Genomic DNA, 8,184 nt, shown 5'->3' with positions numbered 1-8,184 from the left:
TGTAGCCTTTTTCCCAATATGTATTTCTTCTCAACATTTATAGTGCAGCTCATTCTCCGATGCTCAGCGTGCAGCCGCGGGAAACACAACACGTCTCATTTCCAATAAGTCACTTATTAAAAAGAGAAAAAGGATTTTGAAACTATAGACTTTAATGTTATATAGAGTAATTGATTTTCTGCTTAACCACAAAGCAAACCTTGAACATTTTCTCTAAATCAGCAGATGTAACACATGCAATGTATCCTGTAAATACAATGCAGGTTCACTCCATGTCTATGGTCACCTTTTGGTGCACACGTTGAGAAAATCCACTAAGTCCAACTACTCTTCATTCGGTATATGTTTGGCAGCATGCATAAACAAAATAAGTGGGCACTGCTCCAAAATAAAGGAAGTGCAAACCTGTGTGTAAAGGCTACCTTGGGGTATGTGCACACGGAGTCTTTTTCAGGCAGATTCCATATGAAAAAGATTCCACATCTGAAAAAGTGCGGCAAAATATGAGCATAGTGCACAGCTTAGTAAAAACCCCATTGCTGTGCACATGTTCCAGCTCATGTCACTTCTTTTAAGTGCTTCAGTGTTTAGAAACATTGAAATGGTTAAAAGAAATAATATGTTCATTCTTTGGGCGGCTTTATTTGGAAGCCACCCACTCTATACACTTGAGAGTACAGAGCAAAGACTCAAAATCAACTGAAAGATGCCAGCGAAGACGCCGCTTCAGGAAAATGATTACCGGCATTGTCCTGAAGCGTTTTCACCTTGGAAAACTTGACACCTCTACTGGCATCTTAAAGACTTTGTACACACATACCCTTAGAAGAAAATTAAAATGAAAGCTCACAAAAGGCCAGACCATATCACGTTTTAGCCACACGTCAGTGGCTCCAGTGGGGCATATTTATTTTATTAACTTATATAGCACCATTAAATCCACAGCTCTTTATAGACTTTAGCATCACTGTCCTCATTGTGGGTTAAAATCTAAATTCATGTCTTTTTACTGTGGGAGGAAACCCACTCAAACACTAGGAGAACATACAAACTACTTGCATATGTCGTCTCTAGTAGGAATTGAAATCAGTAACCCACCTACCTGCAAAGCAACAGTGATAACCACTGAGCCACCCCATGCTGAACTTCCATCTGAAGCCCTGAAAAATGGAGTTCAGCCAAGTCTGCCGATGGGGCTATTGACTTTAATGGAGCAGATGGAGTCACTTTGTGCTCTCTCTGACCTAATTTTCAGCAGTGTAGGCCTTTTTGAGATGGCACCAAAGCATGGTTGATTTCATTTTAGATCCCACGTGGACACTGATGAAAATTAGATCAGGCGGGGCACAAATTGACTTTGTCTGCTTCATTAAAGTTAGTGGACCCGTGGGCAGATACAAAGATAGAGCACATTCAAAAATCATATTAACTATATTCAATAATGTACTATACAGTAATTATCAAAATTATACAAATGGATCAAAATTAAGACTCAGAATAATACAGGTTTTATCAACGAGTCCAGGCTGCAGGGGGGTAACGATTGTGGTGGTAGAGGGTGCCAACTTCAGCTGGATGTGTGTCGTTATTGGCATCTCATGGCAGTGACGTCATGTGTCGCCATAGCAGGCATGTCAATGTCAGCTGCCGGCGACATGTATTGCAGTGCAGGTGCAGGGAGCTGGTGAGGGGATAATCTGCAGGTTAATATCGTTCTGAAGCTGCCCGACGCCCGCACTGAAAGCTCTGCTGCAGGGCAGAAATTAACTTTATTCCTCCTGGCAGCTTCAGGCTTTCAGTCAGAGGGGCGTGCTCGGCTTTATGCACCACTCAGTATATAGTGAGCGGCAGCTGTAACTGCGCCCCTGGCACTTACTGACAGCCAGTTCTAATGCTTTTTTTCATGACAAGTTCTCTATAAAGATACAAGGCTCCATAGGCTTACATTATAAAGACGACGTCCGGCTCACACCTAAACCTCAATGGGATCTGGTGAGTCAGATTTTCAGCCACGTGAGTGGTAAGGGGAACAAAGAAGCATTGGAAATTGGGTAAGATGGCGATCGGTGAGTATATTACCACACTTACAGTACATTACATATTTCATGCCTCCTTAAGAAGAAATCATTGTTAGTTTTAATTCTGCTTAAGAGAATGAAATTCTATTGTAGTAAATGTATCCATACAGGGCCTAAATAATGTTTCTGAGACAGCAGTACTAGGCACTAAGGACAGTGCTATCAGTAGCCCATGGTAAGCTTGAAACTCTGCTACAGATTGTGTATTGGATCCTTGGCGCTTCAACTTACACTGCTTGGAAAAAGTATTTATACCCCATGAACTTTTCTATATTTTTTCACGTTACACCCACAAACTAACATATTTTATTGGGATTTTTTGTTATGTACCAACACAAAGTAGCAAGTATTTGTGAAGTATAAAGGAAATGCCACATGGTTTACTAAATATTTAAAAAATATAAAGCTGACAATTGTGATGTGTATTTGTATTCAGCCCCCTTCAGTCAATACTTTGTAAGACCACCTTTCACTGCAATTACTGCTGCAAGTCTTTTGGAGTATGTCTATACCAGCTTTGCACATCTAGGGACGGACATTTTGCCCATTCTTCTTGCACACGCGCTCTAGCTCAGTGAGATTGGATGGAGGCATCTGTGAGCAGCAATTTTCAAGTCTTGCCACAGATTCTCAATGGGATTTAGTTCTGGACTGTGACTGGGCCATTTATACACATGAATATGCTTTGATCTAAACCATCCATTGTATCTCTGGCAGTATGGTATAGATTTCCATGCATCATTGATGAGTATGTGCTACTCGGCAGGGCCTCCCACTAGGTCCAAAAACAGCAGCAATACAAAGGCCAAACGACCATTCTCAAGCCTAAAATATAGTCACGTGACTGTATTTTAGTCTTGAGAAAGGCCATTTGGCCGAAACATTACTTTATTTTTGTCTCCTCACTGCTGTGATGTTTTAAATATTTTGGAATAAAGATTGGATTTTTACAAGGATCTCTATGGTGCCTCAGATATCTTTGGATTAGCTCTGGCAGTATGTTTAGGGTCGTTGTCCTGCTGGAAGGTGAACCTACGCCCCAGTCTCAAGTCTTTTGCAGCCTCTAACAGGTTTTCCTCCAGGATTGCCCTGAATTTAATTCCATCCATCTTCCCATCAACTCTGACCAGCTTCCCTGTCCTTGCTGATGAAAAGCATCCCCACAGCATGTTTGATGGTGGGGCTGGTGTTCTCACGGTGATGTGCAGTGCTATTTTTCCTCCATATGTAGCACTTTGCAATTAGCCCAAAATGTTCTAGTCATCTGACCAGAGCACCGTCTTCCACAAGCCATGTAGGGGATACAGCTAGCATGTGGAAGAAGGTGATCTGGTCAGATGAGACCAAAGTAGAACAGCCCTCCACCCCACACATTATCATAGTTCTCGCAGCACCCTACACAGTATTATTGCCCCTCAGTATGATACTCCTATAGCCCGTTAGTATGAAGGTCCCCATAGCCCGCCCCTGCAGTAAGTATGATGGTTCCATATACCAGCCCCTATACACTATGATGGCCCCCAATATCACCCCCCCGCTCAGTAGGATGGCCCCCAATGCCAGCCCACCCCCCAATCAGCATGCTGGTCCCACAGGCCCTCACTATTTTGTCCACCACAGCCTCAGACTCACCATAATGTCCCCCCACAGCCCACCCCTCAGTCAGTATGATGACCTCCACAGCCCCCACTCAGTACGATGTCCCCACAGTCCTCCACTTAGCATAATGTCCCCCACAGCCCACCCCCCACTCAATATGAGGATCCACACAGCTACTGACATTAAAAAAATAAACACTGCTCACCTCACCCGGTTGAAGAAGATTAGGTCTGTGCAATTTGAGTACTGAGGCTCTATATTGCAGGAGGGATGTAGTGACGTAATCGTGCCTTCACTGTATGGAGTCTCTGACTCACAGGCACTGGCTAAATAGTGGATCACGGAGCCTTTGGCTCCATGATCCACTGTTCTATTCAATGGTATCTGCAAGCTGTGAATGCCGCTGAAATTGTGATGACGAACCAAGGAGAAGGGGTGAAAAGCAGGTGCCGGGCCCTCAGCTTACAAACCTTGTAGGGGCCGCGTGGCCTGCCGTTATGGTTGGTGCGACCCTGTATTGCATCAGTTATACAAGGGAAGCAGCAGGCTGCATTCATTATTATAAGGTCTGTCTTGGTTCTGCTTTTAGAATGGAACAAAAAGTTCAGCATGCAGGACTTTGTTTTGTTATAAAAAAATGGACGTTTAATGGACCCGATAATAAACAATGGGTTATGAGTATGAGGAGGGGCTGTGCGGCGAGGGGGTCATGATGCTGCATGCTGGGGGCTGTGGGGGGGGAAGAGAGTGATGATGATGCTGCATGCTGGGGGGGCTGTGTGGAGAGAGGGTGATGCTGCATGCTGCGGGCTGTGCAGGGAAGGGGCTGATGATGCTGCATGTTGTAGGGCTGCATGGGAATGGGGGTAACGTTACATACTGGGGAACTGCATGTTGACCAGCTGTGAGGGGAAGCGGGTGATATTACTAGCTTGGGGCTGCGTCTGGAAGGTGTAAAGTCACTTTCCTGAGGCTGCATGCTGGGCGGCTACGTGGGTAAGGAGGTAATGTCATTGCATGGGGCTGTGCAGTGATGTTACTAGCGTGGCTCTGCATTCTGCACAACAGTGGCAGTCTCTCATGTGGACCCTTGGGAAAATTAGTTGCCCACCCCTGGCATACATAATACTAAAATCTCACTATTTATGAGGGAAATCTGTATCTTATAACAATACTTACATGCATGAATAGAGAGAACTTGTTTTCATCAGACAACCCCTTTATCACCTATTCACATCCATAAAGGTGATTGGGGGTGTCCAACAGCTGGGAACTACACTGATCGGCAGAATCGGGCACCTTTATCTCTTTTAGAATTGAGTAGTACGCATGATCAATCTGAACTCCATCCTTGCCCTATAGGGCTACCAAGCTCTCGGCTTTATCGAGCAACCTCATTGAGAATGAATGAAGTCGAGGTTCGGGCATCCAGCCAGCCGCTCCATCTTGTAAGGGGATACAAATTCTTTGTTTTGCCAATCGGTGCAGGTCCCAGCAGTTGCACACTCACTGATCAGCAAATTATCACCTATCCCATAGTTAAAGAGACTCTGTCAGCACAGAATGATTGCTCAAATTTAACACAGGCGATCGGTACACACTTGGTGTGGCCAAACATTTAAGGGACTCTGTCAGCACAGAATGACTGTTCAAACTAAGTTCCGCCGCTCGGTGCTTCACAGCAAGGCCAATTATTTATATACACCTTCCCACCTGCTTGTTTTCCCTCAATCTCCACTCTCCTCTTTGATTGACAGCTCTGGCTTCATAGATGCAGGGAAGGGTGGAGATAGCTGGAAACCAAGCAGGTGAGAAGGTATATTTAAAAGATTGGCTCCACCATGGATCACTAGCACCTGTACTTGGTTTGAACAATCATTCTGTGCTGACAGACTCCATTTATGTGGTCTCATCATCTTGTTTGTTTTTTTTACTATATTTCCACTCTCCCTCTATTTTGATTGCAAGCTCTGGCTTTATAGAACCAGAGAAGGGCGGAGATAGATGGAAAACAAGTAAGTGGGAAGATGCGCTTAAATTATTGCCAGCACCAAGGGTGCATCAAGCGCCTGTGCTTGGTTTGAACAGTCATTCTATGCTGACGGAGTCCCTTTAAGGCCCTCAGACATATTAGATAGCTGTTAGCCCTACAGCTTTTGGCCAACAGCTATCTCTCCCGACTATCACATACACAGGGGCACTTCGACAAATGTTCTTGTGCTATTAGAATGCAGATGTCTGGCTCCTCTGGCAGCTGCTTATCTTCAGAGAAAACAAGAGGATCAACCATTGCAATTCCAGCACGTCAAATCCTTCTCTTTTGGCCACGGCCCCACTATCCGTATTTGGTCAGTATTTTTTCTCAGGACTGGCAGCCAAAACCAGTAGTGGATGATAAATGTAGAATTGGTGACTTGTTTCTATTATACCTTTTCTCTGATTGTCCCTCACCTGGTTTTAGCTCCCACTCCTGAGAAAAAATACCGACCGAATACTGATAGTGGGGCCGTGGCCTTTCTCACATACACTATCGAAGGAGAGTCGAGAGGCCCCATACATATCAGATTTGACAGAACCTGACAACTTTAACCTTATGTGAATGGAAGCCTTAGCGTAACCTGTAGAATAGACAGTACTGTGTGCACAGAAATCATGAACCTCTGAACTCCGATCTCGTCATCTCTGTAGTGAGGCTGCTAGAATGGAGTTGCTGTACAGTGGACATCCTTATAGACAGTACTGTGTGCACAGAAATCATGAAGCTCTGTGCAGCAACTGCGATCTGGTCATTGCTGTAGTTGGACAGCTAGAATGGGGTTGCTACACGCAGGACGTACTTCTAGACAGTATATTGTGCCCAGAAATGATCCTCAGTGCAGTAACTCTAATCTAGTCATCTCTGTAGCATACCTCCCAACTTTTGAAGAAAAAGAGGGACAGATCATGCGGCATGCGTAGTGCGCGGCATGCGTAGTGCGCTGCTGCAAGTTTTGGCCACGCCCCTGGCCACACCCATTTACCATTTCTTTCTCCCCTGGAAGGAGTTGTCAGAGGGACACTGGTAATGAGGGGCATTCAGCAGTCGGCCCTCATCCCCATTCCTGGTATGCATGGCCCCCTCATACCCAATCCTGGAATGCATGGCCCCCTCATCCCCATTCCTGGTATGCATGGCCCCCTCATCCCCATTCCTGGTATGCATGGCCCCTCATCCATATCCTGGTATGCACGGCCCCTCATCCATATCCTGGTATGCATGGCTCCCTCATCCCCAAGCCTGGTATGCATGGCCCCCTCATGCCCAAGCCTGGTATGCATGACCCCCTCATGCCCAAGCCTGGTATGCATGGCCCCCTCATGCCCAAGCCTGGTATGCATGGCCCCCTCATGCTCAATCCTGGTATGCATGGCCCCCTCATCCCCAAGCCTGGTATGCATGGCCCCCTCATCCCCAAGCCTGGTATGCATGGCCCCCTCATCCCGAATCCTGGGATTCGTGGCCCCCTCATCTCCAATCCTGGTATGCATGGCCCCTCATCCCCAATGCTGGTATGCATGGCCCCCTTATCCCAAATCCTGGTATGCATGGCCACCTTATCCCAAATCCTGGTATGCATGGCCCCTCATCCCCAATCCTGGCATGCATAGCCCCCTCATCCCCAATCCTGGTATGCATGGCCCCCTCATACCCAATACTGGTATGCATGACCCCCTCATCTCTATTCCTGGTATGCATGGCCCCCTCATCCCCAATTCTGGTATGCATGACCCCCTCATCCCCAATCCTGGTATGCATGGCCCACTCAGACCCAATCCTGGTATGCATGGCCTCCTCAGACCCAATCCTGGTATGCATGGCCCCCTCATCCCCAAGCCAGGTATGCATGACCCCCTCATCCCCAAGCCTGGTATGCATGGCCCTTCATCCCAAATCCTGGGATTCATAGGCCCCTCGTCTCCAATCCTGGTATGCATGGCTCCTCATCCCCAATCCTGGTATGCATGGCCCCCTCATCCCCAATCCTGGTATGCATGGCCCCTCATCCCCAATCCTGGTATGCATGGTGTTAGAACCCTCCTGTTAGTTTTTTCTATCTTGTGTTTTGTGGTCACGTGACCATCTGCCTATATATTCCAGCTCCGCCCTTCTGGCCTTGCTGGACTTCAGTGTTGTTTGACTGTCTCTCTAGCCAGGTGCTTCGGTGCCTATCTCTGTCTAGTTCGCTTGGTCCTCTTGGACCTCTAGTACTTTTTGTCAGTTTGTCTTTTGTGTTCTGCAACAACTTCTGTTAGGAGGGGTCCCATTTTTGTCCCAGTCCTTAGTACTTTTAGGGACCCCTCCCTTAGTTCTATAGGTCTTCGTTCAGACTAGCCGAGGACATAGGCGGGTCTGTTCACAAGGAACAGGCAGCCCGCTACATCATAGGGATTCAGCTTAGTCTTACTGTAGGGACAGCTTTCCCCTATCTTTCCTTAGTTTATGTTGCAGATCATAACAGTAAGTCCA

The sequence above is a fragment of the Phyllobates terribilis genome, unplaced genomic scaffold (genome assembly GCF_046119375.1).
Source record: "Phyllobates terribilis strain yellow unplaced genomic scaffold, ASM4611937v1 Scaffold_9__5_contigs__length_417890890, whole genome shotgun sequence".
Lineage (NCBI taxonomy): Eukaryota > Metazoa > Chordata > Amphibia > Anura > Dendrobatidae > Phyllobates > Phyllobates terribilis.
The sequence above is the reverse complement of the archived record's forward strand: the minus strand, read 5'-3'. Positions refer to the sequence as shown.